Here is an 18,097-nt window from a genome sequence, read left to right on the forward strand (position 1 = left end):
CGTCCAAACACTGCTGCTCAGTACAAGTTTTGTAGGAGGTACGGACCAGATGGATGCAAATGTAGGCGCCTATAAGATTGAATCTGTGGCAAAAAGTGTTGACGGCCGATTTTCTCTTGATTTTGTAATCTATCAGTAACGCTCGGGCGCTAATTCGTAGCGCAGGGTTCAACGTCACGCAGGTGGAATTCTGCAGGCAAATTGCACAAAGCTACCTGATGCGAAGGGACAATAAGCCTAGAGGACCTGGTCCACGCAGAATCCCAAAGACTGGTGATGTCCAAAATGGTACACGGTATGATCAAGTGGCCCACTTTGTTGCACCAATACCTAATGGCAAGAGGTGGAGGTGTGCATGAGATAATTGCAACAGCGCGGTGCGCACACAATGCACAAAGTATGACGTCAGAATCAGAATCAGAATCAGAATTTATTGTTAGAATTTGGGTCAAATTACATGTATTTAGTATGCAGGAGGAGGTCCTATAGTCAAAGACTGTATCGGGACCTCCTGTACAAGAATAGTTATGATAATTGACATCGCAAAGCAATAGTAGCATATAATAAGGTATTATACAAGCAACAGGAAATGGACGTACGTCGGCATGTGTATTCCATGATTTAAACCATATCACACTAAATAAGTGCTCGACTATTCGCTATGTATGTTTTTTTGTGATGTTTCATGGCTTGAAATAAATGTGTTTAACTTCGCGTATTTTGCTGTAGCGTAAGGGCCCAGTGTGACCATATGGTCACGGGCTATATTTCAAAAACTAATTAGGCAAGAGCAATAAATTCTTGCATGTGAATTATTAGTATAAAGATAAGCTAATATATTAGATTTATTTCAATATAGCAAGAAAAAAAAGAAACCGGTCTCTAATGGGTTAACGTCATACTAGCCCCAAGTGTGTTTGTTACTGCCGTGATGTCTGTTTGAGTGGTTATTTTATGCTTTCTATTTCCTTCTATTTATTTTAAGCCTCTTTCTGGTTTCATTAAAAGTTTGTGTGTGTGTTTTCGAAACCAACGGCTTTGTCCTCAATTGGGTTCCCGGAGGCTCCGCCTAAGAGAACCGTCAGAACCTTTGAGTACAAAAACATTGCATCACAAATACATCGTCCAGTTACTTTTGCTCATATGAAGTGTCTTAAATAGACCTTAGAGGGACCAAAAGGGGAGGTTAAGTGGGAAAGCATCGATTTAAATACTTTATTCCGCTAGGCTCAGGTAATGCGCGAATCCACAGAAAGATCAAAGTGGCAAAATTAAAGTGCGTTAGGCTCTTTTCGAGCACAAAGAATTGCAGTGCTCTTTTCCCGAATAGTGCCAGGACTGCCACTTAGGCACAGGTACGTCTACACTGCTGATATCGCCAAGCATAAAAGCCGACTTCGTCCGTATCGTCGCTATTGGGCATGGAAGCACAAGCAGGATGGCATTTTCATACCGTATCTTCCTAATTATGCAGGTTTGGTATTTTTTTCTGTGCTGCTTACCAAATGCTCCAGGTCTAAAGACCGCTTCATAACTGTGCTTCCATGCCCAAAAGCAGTCCTTGATCCTTTTTCCAATTTACTCTTGTTGATCAGTAGTGACATAGAGCAAAACCTTGTCCCCTTGAGTAGGTTATGGCCAAACTGCTTAAATTGTAAAAGAAACAAACGTCGGTTGTATTCGCATTTAAACAAACCAATCCAGTATGTCACACGAACTAATCCAGTGGGTCACAGGCGATAGAAGAGCTTAAACGTCCACAGCAGTCCATTATACCCAGCATTGCTGACATTATTGACTATCTGCAAGCTCTATAATGTCAGTTTGTTGGCTTCGAGACTTTACAGATAGAAATGGGCGACAGTCATCAAAATGTAAAATGTGTACAGCGAGAGACACCGCTTCGCGGGCGGCTCGACGACGTGGGAGACAGAACACGACGAGGAAATCTGATATTCGTCGCGATATCCAGTAGCCCGTCTGAGAATGCGCGTCAGTATGAAGCAACAGTTATCTCTATCGTCTCAGGCAAACCACTTGATAGCATAGAGCGTGCAGATAGAATCGGTACATTAGTCGGCCGCAAAAGTAGGCCTCTAGTAGAGACGTTTGCCGCCTTCAAGGCAACGAGCTCGTGTTTTCCAAACGGTCTGCTTTAGGGGGAACTGGTATTAGTGTAAGAGAAGACTTTTGCGCTACAACACGCCCGGTAGAGACTTCTGTACACTTCACGCCCGGTAGAAACTTCTGGAATTCGAAAGAGGCTTGAACACTAACTTCAAGTTAAGCTACAACCGACTATTTTTGGAAGGAAAGTGCTAAATGTTTAATACTGACGAAAATTCTGCTATCGAAGTGAATACTCAAAGACAAACGATCAATGCTGTGACCACGTACCTGAGACCAACGCGTTGCGGACGTGTCTATGCGAAAAAAAAGTTGGCACACGTGAGGGGTGGAGGCTCACCATCAACAACATCCGAATTTTTACTTACCATTCGAAGCATTTTTCCTAATATAGATAATTTGAACAGTCTAATTAAAGTAACTCGAGCTGATATTGCTCGACTTACAGAAATCTGGCTCTATGACAAAATACAGACAGGCGAGCTGTTTTACTGAAACAAAAAAATTACTGTACACCGGCTAGACCGTGTCGATAGGATAGGCGGTGGTGTTTTAATCGGTATTACTCTAGTTTTCAATCGCTTTTAAGTGTGACTACTAACTTCGAATTACTCTTGTGCTACCTATATTTTTGTTTCAAAAGAATAATCTTTGGTGTCTGTTATCGTCCAACTAATATCGATTGTGATTTTGCGGGAAAAATTAATGACACCCTAAAAGAAGTATTTCTTCGACTTCATCGTTCACCCGTGTTTCTCTTAGCAGAATTTCTTTTCCTACTATCGACTTATCATGTTCCTGCCCATTTTTGAATTCGGTATCTGCAGAGGCTGCACTTCTACTGCGACTTTTATTTGTTTTGCTTATGTTTAGTACTTTCCTGTCTTGCGGTCAAATAAATTATCTCTTTCATCGCTGTAACGCCCAGCCATCGACAAACATGTAATCTGTTCTTTCATTTGCATTTATTTTAAGTTTCATTCCTTTTTACCTGTAGTCTTACGTTGTATAATTTTCGCTTTGGGAAGGCGAGCTTTACGGAGCCCTAGTGGCATCCCTCAGTTCTACGTATTAGCGATTGCCGAGTTGGCGGAAACTTTAGGACGAAATTATCTTTAAATATTTTCTTAAGGTAATGACACCAAATCACAATGCATTGGGTGAGATTCGAACACTGATTTCCTGCTTTCGCACATAATATGGGCACCCTGAAGCATTTGAACAATTTCATTATCTACATCTTGAATGAGAATATCCAGTTGATATATGAGTACCTTCTGAAATAAAAACTGAGAATATTGTGAGTAGGCGCATCTCACACTCGTACATACGTTGCCTCATATTTTATTATCACTTCCAGTGTATTCTTTAAAAAAGGATGGCAGTTGACTAGTGTCACGCTTTGCTTTAAGTCTTAGCCCCTACAACCCGCGCTATTCTGCGAGCGTGCTGTCATGTAATACGCCCTATATTTTTGAGCAGTGCGCCGTTATTTCCCACTTCCTACGCCGTTGTATATATTTGAGTTGTGTACTTTCATTTCATGCTCAATGTTTCTTTGTCCGCAAACTACACCAAAGCCTGCCTGACAATATGTTTTGTTCTCACGGATGATGCATTTCCTTGTTTAAAGTAGAACTTTATATCATTTCCTTCGTTGAACCCTATGCGAATGTGAGTTTACTCTAAATATGTCCTGATACATGCGACTGGAAAGCCACCCAGTTATTAGTTGTGTGTTTGGCTTTGCCAAGCTAATGAGAGGCATCTTTTACTCCAGAATGCTCTGCTCTTATTGAACCTGCACGAATATATGATGATATCTTTTTGAACCAACTTTTCTCTCTGTGTTACTGCTACTTTCAACGATTAGAATCACATTCCAAAAATTATAGGTGTATTCTGGGTTCACTTTTTTCTATATCCCATATCTCCAAAAATAATGTCCGTGAAAAAACGATTCTGCAAGTAGTCATTTCTAAACCACCTTGAGTGCCCTCCCGTGATAATAAACTTCAATATCACTGGCCACTATGTCCATTAACTTAGACATTTAGCTCATATTAGTACATTCTTTATTCACGAGGATTGAGTTCAAATCAAACAGTTTTGGTTATGTGTTTGTCCAAGTGCCTTTTTCGAACAAATTTGCTCACTTTACATCTTTCTCTATGTTTGTCTTTTTCTCTACTGGTTCAGCTGATATATCCGCAACTTGTTTGCCTGCGCACTAATTCGTGTGTCTTTTGGGTTTAAAGATTGCAATATTCGTAAAATAAATCTTTTCAATCCATATCAGTAAAACATCATTTGGGCCTAGTTGGTGCATAATTCTGAACTTATACTTACAGCGCAAACACCCAAGACGAACCACAAAAGGAAGACACGACACAGACTGGCGCTGACTATGCAGCGCCAGTGTGTCTCGTGTCTTCCTTTTGTGGTTCGTCTTAGGCGTTGGAGCTGTAAGTTTAAGTTCAGAATTTCAATCCATAGTTACAGTCATAGATATCCGTTTCCACATTGCTACGTTTCTTTGCGTCCTTTTGGAAAAGTTTCGTGATGCCAATAAAGGACCACACTTGAGCCTGCGCAGAAACTTACAATAGCCTCTCACAAACTATTTGCCCGACATGCTGCTTCTAGGGACAGCAAGCACGTCACGTATTCAGAGTAACTGCGGCGTCTCGCAGACCATAGCGTCTTCTGGTATTCTCTCTTCCGGCGAGCAGGTGATGCGTGGCTCTCGTGTTTGATGTCTGGGAATGTAGTGGCATGGTTAAGAGTACAATTGCACGCACACATACCAAGGCGTAACTGGCTGCTTCTCCACGGACTCATCCTTCCGCCATTCTCCCACTCTTTTATGTTCGTGAGCTCAGATACCATGTAACGCGGAAGCCTCATCGACGTGACTCGAATACGCCGAAACGGGTTACTGAAATGTCGCATGTTTCGCATCTGTTGATCCAACAACTAAAATGAACTCCACGTCTTGCTTTCGATTCTTGGCCCATTCCAAACGTAGTGGGGCAAACGTTTTCGCTTAAAGCTGCGCCCTTTGGTCTGCCTACAAAGCATTTTCCTACTATGGAGTACGAGCGTGAGGCAGCCGCATCATTAAGTGGTCATCAACATTGCAAGGAGGCATCCAATAAAAAGAGGTGCGGTTTAGTTCGTGTCGTGTGTCACATGCAGTCTTGGCGCTATTTCGTCGTAGCTAGTGCGCTGTCGTTAACCCATTGTCTTCTGTTGTCCAGCCAGTCGAGATTCCATCATCGTCATTCCTATATCGTCATGCCATCGTGGAAATGCTGATTCCTTCATACTCTTGTTGTCAAGGCGTCGGCCTCACAGGATTCCAATCGTTTCAGCATTATCGTCCCAATGGCACCACTCCAGCATCAGCATACCATTGCCGTCAGGCCGCCGTCTTCACACCATCGTTATCATTCAATCGTCGTCGCTCAGGCATCGTTCTACAATGGTCGTCACGCTGCCATCGTTCTTCATCATCGTCATGCCGTCATACCCACTCTTTACGCAGATTTGCGTCGCTTACATCTTTCGTAAACGCTTGGCATCACTGAGGTAATCATCACGCAGGGCTTGTACCATATATTTTAGTGGCAGGAGCATCGAGTGACAATCTGGTTTCTTGCCCAGCACTTCTGGTTGACCTCCCGAGACGGTCTGGGAGGAAATTCAGTATAAACAAGAAAACATGGCAAAAATAGTACATCACGAAATTCATAGACTCCATTATAAATATGATATCAAAGCATCTCATTATTGCAAAGCTGGCTTACTGAAGTGTCGGTAATAATTAGAATCAATTAGAAATCACTGATTACAGCACACCAAAACGTTCAATCTTAGGTATGGTATTTAACCGGCTAATTAATGAAAAACAGTTGTCTGGCATAGCCTTAACGTCTGCCTAGCAAAGCGTATGTGACGTCACTATCTCTCTGTTCTCCTTTCCCGGCGCTCGCCTGCTTGCTCTCTTGCTCGCAACAGCTGTGCGCGCTTGCTTGCAACATGCTATGACGTCAGCACCGTAGATGGCGCATAAGATACGCTTCTTGCGCCGTTCGATAGGGGCTACCCCATCCAGTGGCGCGCGCTGCGCTTCGTCCTCGCCCTCTCTCGCTCCTCGCCTGCATATAGTCCCATGGGAAAGACCTTCGCTTGCTTAACCTGAAGAACACCAACAACAAGATGTGAGTGCCACTAAGAGGCCCTTAAATGAAAGATTATGGTCGCATTTTACATTGTTTTGTACTACCTAGAGTGGGCGCAGGAAAGCCCTCTCGTTTGCACTAGACAGGCCGCTCAAGTACCCTCTGTCGCAGCTCAGATTTCTCGGTCGTCGGCTATGTGGGCGAGCTGCATTGGCACATAATTCCAATACAACTGTAGTTAATGCAGACCGCTTGTGCTTAGTAAAATTTACCTCACTGTGGCGAAACACGACGACAACGACGGCATTGGCTGCCTGTAAGGCACGTCGCCGGCAAAAGGAGAGCACGGGATGGCGGCGGCAGGGAAAGAAAAAAGGAAGAGGAGGTAGCACGCTCGAGCGCAGCAGGGGCAGGAAAAAGAAGACTGCTTCGACACGGCGTTCGAGAAGCCGAGGCGGCTCGGATGAACCACTGGGCAACCTCCTGACCGTTCGCACTCCTGTGGATGTCGGTGTCCAGTGCGGCTACCAGCTGCCCGCGGCTCTTCCCGGCCAGTACTATTCCTGGTCGATCTGATCTCTCGCCGTTCTTGAAGGTTCGGGCCTCCGCAACCGCTCACCCAGCACTTCGGCAAACCGTCACGCTACGTTCTGCTCAGCGACCAAATCGTCCCACCACGGACGCGGCCTACTGAAGACTAAGTATGGACAGCTGAGCTAGTTGATTATGATTAGCATTATGAAACATCATTCCAGCGCACAATTGAACAAGGACGAGAGGAGAAAGGCGTTCGTGTTGTCTTTCTCTTCTCGTCCTTGTTCAATTGTGCGCTGGAACGATGTTTCATAATCCTACTGAAGACGACGGGGCCATGAGGGCAAACAAGAACTTGTAGCCTCGGGACTTAGCATGCAAGTGTAGCATGCATTTATGTTGCAGCGTGACGTATGCGCCGTTTTGTTTGTATAGCTTTTGATAGAGTGTTTAGTGGTAATATATTTTATTTACGAACTTAAACGTCCACGGCTCCATCCTTCACCGCACTGCACGTCAACAAACGCGACGGTCGGAATTTTTTACACAACGTTTCTGGCGTCCGCGACAGGACGAAATTCAACACCTTTTGAGAGACTCATTTTGTTTATTTGCGGTGGTTAAAGATGGATGCCAAAAAGCTGATAGGCGTTGGCAAAGGGTTAGGACTGACAGGAAATGCACTCCAGCAGTGTGTAGAGAAGGAAAGCGGGAGAGAGAAAGCTAGTGATTTGCGCTAGAGCCTGAAGTTGCTAAGGAGGATCTCGACAGAGAGTTAGAGCGGCAAGCCGGAGAACGCCAGCTGCTTGAGCTATGGCTACGCGTGCAGGAATCGCAACACTTAATCAAGCAGTCACCGCTCAACCAAGTGATCGCAGCGCGAGCAGTCACAGTTCTCGAAGTCCGCACAAGCTAATACCACCTTTCAATAATTCCCGGAATGTGCTTAACGCCTATATTAAGAGAGTTTCCAGCCAGTTGCCACTAACGAAGGGTAGCCTCGTGACAAGTGACATCTATCCCTGAGTTTGAGCCTCACGGGGAAGACTCTCGCTGCTACCGGACGCATGTCCGTTGAAGATGCGACTGGCTTTGCAAAGCTCAAGTTAACATTGCCTCAGGGGTTCAGGTATACCGAAAAGGGTTACCGAATCAAGTTCTGAGAGGCCAACCGCAAAAATGGTGTCAATTTGCAGGCAGACTGCGTGATTATTTTTACCATTGGCGAGAGCTGGGCAAAACCAAAAGGACATATGGCGCCTTGAAAGACAGGGTCGTCCCAGAACAATTTTTGCGTCGATGCTACCACACGCTTCTGGTATTTTTGAAGGAGCGGGGTTGTAAAGATTTGGGCAATTTTGCCGCAACAGCGAATCATTATCTCGAACACCAAGGCCTGACACTGGCTAGAGGCCGAGAAGAGAACACCTATATCAATAGTGGGGTGGCCAAAAGAGCGAACAAGCACTCTACAAAAACCCCATTGCTTCATATGCAGTAAACGAGGCAACAAACCGTTGAATTGTTGGTCTGGAGTCACAGGAAGTCGATCCGTGCGCAATGTGAAAGGGAAGAAGAGAGCTTTCCCTAAAACTCGAAAGATCCAACAAGGTTTTGTGTTCCAGTGATAAACGCGGCCAAACAACTCAAGATAGCACTCTACGTGAATAGTGCTGAATTGAAACACACACTGAAGACACCGGATGTGATAAGATTTGTTCGATTGCGGAAACCCCCATCGGTCCGAACCGTCGAACATAAGGAATGCCGACAGCGCAAGGCTCTCTGGAAGGTCAACCTGTGATCCTTCTCAAAGATTCAGGTTGCGACACTGTCATCGTAAAACGCGCACTTGTTTCATCCGAGAAGCTTACTGGGAGTGTTTATTGATTGCACAGTTCGGCTCAATACTTTCCAAAACCCGAACTTGTTATTAACTGCCAGTTTTTCAAGGGCACAGTACTTGTCATATGCATGGAGTGGCCACTGCATGATGTAGTGTTGGGCAATATCAACGGCGTCTGTCCCTCTTTCGAGTTGCCTGGAAGAGAAGCGCGCAAACTTCCGAAGAACGTGCACATGGCTGTCTACAATGCAAAGACAACACTGATCTTGTTTGCGACGATTATGTGGTAGCTGTATCACGATCCGGTGGTAAAGAATCACCAAAGCTGCCAGTAGTCATGCCAAGCCTGTTGGACGTTAGTCCTGGAAGATTGGTGACAATGCAAAAGGACGATCGAGGCCTCAGTGGCTGCTTCGCGGACATGGGCGAGATTAAAACGACACAATTGACCACCGCCACAGACGTCATCATCGATGATGACGAATGTGGTAGAATCATCACGTGGCGCAAATCCCAAAAGAAATCAGGTAGCTCGCGCGAAAACTCTCGCTCGAGCACGGCCACATGCGTGGACCGCAACACCGTGGCGACCTACTATCAGAACCAGAGGTGGTCGCAGACGCTACACGGCGCACCAAATTCGTCTTCACAAAAGTACTTATCAACGTACGCGTCTGCCACCCGCAAGTGCCGGCTCTCCAGTGAGCACCGCCATGTCTCGGCGGCTCGTTCAGCGACGGTTCCCATGGCGTACCGCCGTTCATCGGCCGTGCTTCGCTGCTCTTCTTGATTGTAACTGTAAATGCGAAACTAAATCTTTATTGGACGAACTTGTGCCCTCAAAAGCAAGTTACACTTAAAGCACAACGATAGCGGCGAACACAGTAGGCGATCGTCAGAAATATGACCAGCGGGTTAAGCGCGTCGGCTTTTATACATCAGTGCTCGGATGTTCCAGAGCAATCGCTGGGACCAGCGTGTCTTCCACGAAGTTCTATGTTAATCGCGCCGCGCATACATGCAATCAGATTACGCAAGGTACGATGACAGGCAGCGGTTGAAACCATCGATAACCTTCCAGAAACTTCCGAGACATGCAGGCGCGTCCTGCGCTGTGTGATAACATTTGTTAGGCGGTGAAACGTGTCGCCTGATAAAGACGAACAAGTACAAGATGATGATGATATGTGGTGTTTAATGGCGCAAGGGCCAGGTGTGGCCAAAGAGCGCCATGACAAGTGGTGATGTTGGCGATGTATTATGGAGATGTGACTTGGCTGTAAAGTGGCCTAAAAATAGTTGCTGTAAAGTGCATAAAATCTACGTGATATAAAATTATGGCGATGACTAATGACGAATACTATGAACATTAAAATCCATCGTAAAAGAATGACATAGAATTGAAAGTATATGAGATGGTTAAAATAGCTGGAGCACTGTTGCCTCGCCGGAGCCCTTGAAACACAAGGGCCTAGAGGCACGTGCTATACGAAAGAACTATCACAGCGCCATCCTCTGAAGAGAGGAGGCGCTACGAACATGTGGGGCTAACAACATGCAATACAACACCTTTCAGATAACTTAAAAGTGCATTGGTGTCAAATAGCGGTTCTGGGCCGAGTAACATTAATGGGTGAAGGGGAATGTGCTGCCGATATGCTAAGGGAAAATGTCTCTTTCTCTCAGATTCGGCTTCCCGACACTCCAGGAGGACGTGGAGTACGGTCAGCCTCTCCCCGCATCTACCACAGGCTGGAGGCTCACTTCCGGTTAGTAGAAAATTATGTGTGCCAAACGTGTGTCCTATTCTGAGACGACAGAATAGGACATCTGTTCGGCGTGATTTTGTAGTAGAGGGCCAGAATCCTAACTGTGGTTTTATCAGGTGGAGCTTATTATCTGTTTCCGCGTCCCAGATGCGTTGCCAGTGATCTCGCAGCCTCCTTCGCAGGAAAGGCCTCAGATCTGTGACAGGCACCGCAGCGGTAGGGTTAACCTCTTGCATTGTGATTGACGTGGCCATCTCGTCCGCCAGAACGTTACCTTCAATTCCCCTATGGCCAGGGACCCAGCATATTATGATATTCTGGTTAGATGAGTACGCTTTGCACAAGACCGAATATAATTCATTAAATACGGGATTTTTATGTTTGCTGAGTGACATTAAGGCCTTCACGACGCTGAGAGAGTCTGTATAGATCGCTGCTTTTGGAAGTTTCGATTTTCTTATGTGCTTTACAGCAGAGAGTAGTGCGTAGGCCTCGGCCGTAAAGATACTTGTTTCCGGATGCAGTACATCGGATTCCGAAAACGATGGGCCGACGGCTGCATAGGATACCCCGGCATTTGACTTCGAAGCGTCTGTGTAGAACTCTGCGCAGGAGTGCTTGTGCTGGAGTTCTAGGAAATGCATTCGGATTTCGGCCTCAGGAGCGTGCTTTGTAACTTTCATAAAGGATATGTCACATTGTATCACCTGCCACTCCCAAGGAGGTAAGAGCTTGGTTAGGTGCATTAAGCGATGCTCGATGAGTGGGACATGCATTTCATCGCTAAGCTCCTTCACACGCAGCGAGAAAGGCTGTCTTATGGAGGGACGATTGCTGAAAAGTGTAGCGCACGTCATATCAGTAACGGTATCAAAACATGGATGTTCAGGATTAGAGCGTACTTTAAGGAAATATGTATAGCTAATGTATGATCTCTGTAGGTGGAGAGACCATTCATTTGATTCTACATATAGACTTTGTATGGGACTCGTTCTGAAAGCGCCAGTGGCCAATCGGATTCCTAGATGGTGGACAGGATCTAGGATCTTTAGTGCGCTCGGGGCGGCAGAGTTATATACTACAGCACCATAATCCAATCGAGACCGAATTAGGCTCTTGTATAGGTTCATTAAACACTTCCTATCACTACCCCATGTAGTCTGGGATAGAAGTTTCATTAAGTTCATTGTTTTTAGACATTTTTCTTTCAGATATTTAATGTGTGGAATGAAAGTGAGTCTGTAGTCAAGTATGATACCTAAGAATTTGTGCTGTTTGCTGATAGGTATTCGTTGTCCACACAGTTCTAAGGAAGGATCCGGAACCAGGCCTCTCTTTCTTGTAAAAAGAACACAAGAGCTTTTGTTAGGATTGATCTTAAATCCATTCTTGTCTGCCCACATTGAGACTTTGTTCAGGCCGTGCTGTACCTGTCTCTCGCACACTGCGAGGTTACAGGATTTGAAAGCTATTTGTATGTCGTCCACGTAGACAGAATAAAAGATTGCCGGTGGTAATGAAGCGCGAAGCGTGTTCATCTTCACGATGAAGAGTGTGCAGCTGAGCACGCCTCCTTGCGGTACACCAGTTTCTTGCGTAAAAGGACGCGAAAGTACATTTCCTACTTTTACCCGGAAGGTACGACTGGACAGATAGCTTTCTATTAGGTTAAGCATATTTCCATGGATACCCATTTCTAACAAGTCTCTTAGGATTCCGTAACGCCAAGTCGTATCGTACGCCTTCTCCATATCGAGGAATATGGATAAGAAGAATTGTTTGTGTACAAATGCGTCCCGGATATTTGCTTCTACACGTACAAGATGGTCAGTTGTGGAGCGCCCTTCTCGGAAGCCGCACTGATAGGGATCAAGGATTTTGCTCAGTTCAAGGAAATGGATGAGTCGCCGATTAATCATTTTTTCAAACACCTTACAGATGCAACTTGTGAGGGCTATCGGGCGGTAACTTGCCACTGAGGAAGGGTCCTTGCCTTGTTTCAAAACAGGGACCACAATGGCTTCCTTCCATGCGGTTGGAAGGTACCCTGCATCCCAAATGGTGTTGAAAAGTGTGAGTAGTGTAACCTGCGTGTCATTATGTAAATTTTTGAGCATTTCATACATGATTCTATCAGATCCTGGTGCGGAGCTGTTGCATACGCTCAAGGCAGCTCTTAATTCAGCAATACAAAAAGGACGGTTGTAAGGCTCATTCTCTCGACCTTTTCTTCTTAATGACTTACGTTCTTCTGTTTCTTTGTATTTGAGGAAGGACTGTGTATAATTTGTTGGACTTGACACGCTCTCAAAATATTCCCCAAGTGAGTCTGCCTGGTCTTGCAGTGTATCGCCCTGTGTGTTCACAAGGGGGAGTGAATGTGTTTGCCGCCCTCTAATCCTATTAACTCTGTTCCAGGCTTTGGCCTCATCCCTAAACGAGTTAATACTCGATAAAAACCTGTGCCAGCTCTCTCTTCTGGCCTGTCGGCGGGTTCTCCTACCTTGGGATTTTATTTTTTTAAAGTTGACAAGATTCTCAGCGGTGGGAGAAGCTCGCAGCAACCCCCACGCCTTGTTCTGATTCTTACGGGCGGTCCGACATTCGCTGTTCCACCACGGTACACGTCGTTTGCATGCCAGACCACTCGCTTCGGATATGCATTTTGATGCGGCATCCATCATGAATGATGTAAGATACTCTACAGCAGCATCAATTTCTAGAGAAGACATGTCGGCCCATGAGATGTTAGTGAGAGTTCGAAATTTCTCCCAGTCGGCTGTGTCTATCTTCCACCTAGGAGCTTGTGGAGGACACTCGTTTTCTTTAGATGTTCTTATCAGTATCGGGAAGTGGTCGCTCCCGTAAGGATTGTTCATAACTTCCCATTCGAGTTCAGGCAGTATACACGTGGAAACTAGGCTGAGGTCAATTGATGAAAATGTTCTGTTGGCGAGAGAATAATATGTGGGTGCCTTCTTATTCAGCAGGTATGCACCAGAAGAGAAGAGGAACTGTTCAACAAGACGACCTCGCGCATCTATACGAGAGTCGCCCCACAGGGAGCTGTGCGCATTGAAGTCGCCAAGAACAACATAGGGTTCGGGCAGTTCATCTATAAAGGACTGAAATTCATGTTTAGTTAATTTGTAATGTGGGGGTATATAAAGCGAGCAAATAGTGATGAGTTTGTTTAGCAGAACAACTCGCACCGCCACTGCTTCAAGGGGCGTTCGAAGCTGTAAAGGTTGACATGCTATACTTTTATGTGTGAGAATCGCAACACCACCCGATGATGCGATGGCATCATCGCGATCTTTACGAAACGTAACATACGTACGGAGAAAGTTTGCGTGTCTGGATTTTAAATGTGTTTCCTGTAAACACAGCACTTTTGGATTATGTTTGTGGATGAGTTCTTGCAAATCATCAAGGTTTGTAAGGAGACTTCTAATGTTCCATTGAATTATTTGTGTATCCATATTTAAAATAAATTGGTGCTGTGTTTACGGAAACGGACGGGATGCCTTAGATTACAGAACCCTTTCGAGGCCCTGTAATAGGGGTTTTGTTCTTTCTGGAGCGTTCGAGGGAGCCTCGCCGCTCCTTAGGCGCTTGGTGCGCCTTGAGGATGGGTGTAGTGTCCATTGCCTCTTGTGAGGCGCCGGACACGTGCTCTTGCGAGCGGGAAGATTTCAGAGGGAGTCCCGCCTTGGAGGGCAAGACCCCTGCGCCCACCAGCCCGGAGGTCGATGGGGCTCCCAGAGGGACTTGGCTACGCCGGCCGTTGCCAGCGCATGAAGGAACCTCGGAAGTTGAGGCAGCCTCGGCTGCGCCCTCCTTCGGGGTCGATGGTTCCTTCTCCTCGGTTGACGGAGCAGCGCTAGCTGCAACCGTCGCGGGGGCAGATGGCGTGACTGCCGACTCACTGCTTGTGGGTCGGACAGCCGCCGGAGGCCGTTGTGACGCTGCCCCCTGACGCGCCACTTCGGCAAAGCTTTTCTTTGGCAGGTATGCAACCCGCCTGCGTGCCTCCTTAAATGAGATATTTTCTTTCACTTTGATCGTTACGATTTCTTTTTCTTTCTTCCAGGATGGGCACGACCGTGAGTACGCGGCGTGATCCCCATCACAGTTTACACAGTGTAGAGAGTTCTTACATTCTTCAGTTGCGTGTTCAAGGGCACTGCATTTGGCGCATGTTTGGCGGCCTCGGCAGCTCTGCGAGCTGTGGCCAAAACGTTGGCATTTGAAACATCTCAAGGGATTTGGCACATACGGGCGTACACGAAGCTTGATGTACCCGGCCTCGATTGACTCGGGCAGGACACTTGAATTGAAGGTGAGTATTAGGTGTTTGGTCGGAATTTCTTTACCGTCTCGCCTTATCTTGATCCTTTTGACATTTATGACATTCTGTTCGCTGAAGCCCTCCAAGAGCTCAGCCTCAGAGAGCTCCAGCAAATCATCGTCCGAGACAACGCCGCGGGAAGTATTCATCGTGCGGTGCGGGGTTACTACTACTTGGGTCTCCCCAAATGATACTAGCTGAGGCAGTTTTTCAAATTGCTTCTGATCGCAGAGCTCCAGGAGGAGGTCTCCGCTAGTCATCCTCGACACCTTATATCCTGGACCAAAAACTTCGGTAAGAGACTTAGATACAAGGAACGGGGAGATTGTTCGCACTTGTTTAGCTGGTTTTTCAGAGTGGATCACGTGAAAACGAGGGAAGGATTCTTTTTGTCGACCAAAAAACTGGAATAAATCATCGGTGCGCCCTCTTTTCTGAGGGCGATCAGGAAGTGGAGGGAAGGATGTTGCCATAAAGGAATTGAATTTTCGGCAATAACGCCAGCCACCCACCATGGAGTCCTACAAGGGGACGCTACAGAGACTGTAAGAACAGGTCCTGTAAACGCCAGCTGTACGTCATCACTATAACCAAATATGAAATAACCTAGGTTGGTTAATCACACAAGGTTAACCCTTGCTGCCTGGAAACTATGGAAGTAAGCGGAAGGAAGGAGAAGACAGGAAAGATGAAAAGTGAGAGAAAGACGAAGGCTGGAGGGAGAGAGAGACAGGAAAAGGCAACTACCGATTTCCCCCGGGTGGGTCAGTCCGGGGGGGCCGTCTATGTGAAGCAGAGGCCAAAGGGGTGTGTTGCGTCCGCCGGGGGGCCTTAAAGGTCCAGACACCCGGCATCGGCTCAACCCCCAGGATCCCCCTTTCCCCAGACACGGCTAAGCCGCGCACGGCTACACGCGGGAGGGTCCAACCCTCGTGTGCTCGGGTACGTGGTGTCGCAACACACCAAACGCCTGCTGACGCAGACGCCCCTGCGGGGAACAAGTACAAGTGTCAGTATACTTCGCGAAGATCCTGCCGTCCCGTATATCGGAGTAGTGATGGCTGCCGACACTGGAACTTCACAGCTGATTACCTTGGAGGAGCCTACAACTCTAAAACGGTGGTGACTTCTTCAAACATGCTGTGCACAACACAAAATTATTTATGCAGACGTTCGGATAGAGAGCGGCAAGATTGATCCCAAGGGATTACAGGGTGGCTCCTGCAACGGGGGGGGGGGGTGACCAAAGGCTGCTGAGAGAACCGGGACCTTTCGTGGCTTCACGTAGAAAGGACTCGTTGAGAACGACAAAAGCTTGGCGATATTTTTCACAAACCACAGTTGGCGGTACATTTTAATGGTAAATTGTATCGTATTCACGACGCGCGCCTAATAGCTTGGACTTTGTGCGATGTCTCTGCATTGCTGTTGACTGGCGTAACCCAATGCCGCTATGAGCGTGGTGCCGCATTCTATACACTATAGCCGGGTCGAGATGGAAGAATCCACATGCTCCGTAGATATAGAGGTTATTGAACCGCAGTAGCCCATTGTCTGCAGTAGATGCTGTAGTTCAAGTTTTGAGAATAGCTTTGACCAAGTAAAGTTTACAGGTACTTCCCGCGTCTTGAGGACGTTCCGTTCAATTGAAGTTTTATCAATATTTATTCTTAAGTGTTTTACAGAGCATTTTTGCATCTGAACTTTAAATGCATCTTAGGTGAGCACTGTGTAGTGTTTGCCATGTTTTCAGAAAGCGCAAATTTGTATAAACATTGCTGCGATACTGCTCTTTTTTTCTGATTGAGGATGTACTCGTTCCATTAATTTAACATCCTCATTTATAAGTTCAGATTGTGGTATCGTTCCCCACCTGCGGCAAGTTGTTTATTCATCCACTTTCATTTTCATTAATTTAGCGTTTCTTTGTTTCCTTTATTAAGCACATGTAATTTCCCCTATGTTGTCCTTGGCGTCAATGTTTGTTCGCTTGTTATGATGTGACTAACAAATATCGGGCCCCTTCGTTAACAACCTCCGGTTGTTAACGAAGGGGCCCGATATGCGGAGGTTGTGGGTTCGGTTCCCACCTGCGGCAAGTTGTTTTTTCATTCACTTTAATTTCCATTAGTTTATCGTTTCTTCATTCCATTTATCAGGCACAATTAGTTTCCCTTATGTTGTCCTTGGTGTCAGTCTTTGTTGGCTTCTCATGATATGACTAATAAAAATCGGGCCCCTCGGTTAACCCCCTTTCTGCTCGTTTATATATATATATATATATATATATATATATATATATATATATATATATATATATATATATATATATATAGTCGTCACACGCTTCCTTCTCCCTCCGAGAGAGTGCCAGCAACACGCAACATACGAGAGATCTAGGAGACGGTGATACATGAAAAATAAAGATACGCAGTTAGGCCAATGCCCCACGATAGTTCTGTAACCTTATCGGCTTCTTAGAAAGTGCAGCTGTCCGACGACATCTAACATATCTCTGGTGAGTGAGGCTGGCTGTAGCGTACCGGGCGACATATGAGTTTCCCACGCATGAATGCCGCTCGTGTCACAGCATGTGCTCTGGTTGCAAATGAATGAGGCAATCGCGCCAGGTAGCATCGGTAGATTAGAGTATGCTTGACGTCTTTAGGAACTGAATGGTACATGGTGTGGCCTATAATTGTTTCATGCCTGTTATTTCTCATATTCTTTTTACTTCGATCCACTTGTCGCAGATCGCAGATGGCAGCCATGCGCAGCTGCTCGCTTGACTGGTTGTTGGACTATCTTGTTCGAAAATGATTCGCATCCTCTGCATCGTACTGTGCGGTATCGCCGTTGAAGTCCTTGGCGTAGGCCCAGTCTTGATCGCTGCCAAAGCCGTCCTCGGCGACGGTTCTTGCTAGGAAAATGGCCTATTCGTTGTGCTCGGCTTGGGTTGAGTGGAATTACGCGTTTACGTCTTTCTTGTCATCGTAACAGTGCTTTCGGCAACGCTTTTTGTGGCCGTTTGTGGCGAAGTCAGTGTCGAGGTAGTCGAGGTTGATCTTGGAGGGACTCACTTAGACCTTTCTGATGTGGCTGCGATAGCTGATGCTGTAGGACTGATTCAGAAGTAAGCCTGGTATCTGTTTGGCATATTTGTGTCGCCAGCGGCGGCCTACTGACACACTGCTTGCTCTCCTGTGGCTTGTCTGATGGTTAAGGCATTGTGCCAGGTTTCACAGAAGTCTCTCCAGAGACTGCTGTAACGACATGACGAATGGGT

General features: G+C 46.2%; 1 protein-coding gene across 3 annotated transcripts in view; it reads left to right on the forward strand.

The window, feature by feature from the left end:
• LOC142576105 (uncharacterized) overlaps positions 1–18,097 on the forward strand; it is a 383,690-nt gene that overhangs the window by 197,967 nt on the left and 167,626 nt on the right. The window lies entirely within an intron of this gene.

The sequence above is a fragment of the Dermacentor variabilis genome, chromosome 3 (genome assembly GCF_050947875.1).
Source record: "Dermacentor variabilis isolate Ectoservices chromosome 3, ASM5094787v1, whole genome shotgun sequence".
NCBI lineage: Eukaryota > Metazoa > Arthropoda > Arachnida > Ixodida > Ixodidae > Dermacentor > Dermacentor variabilis.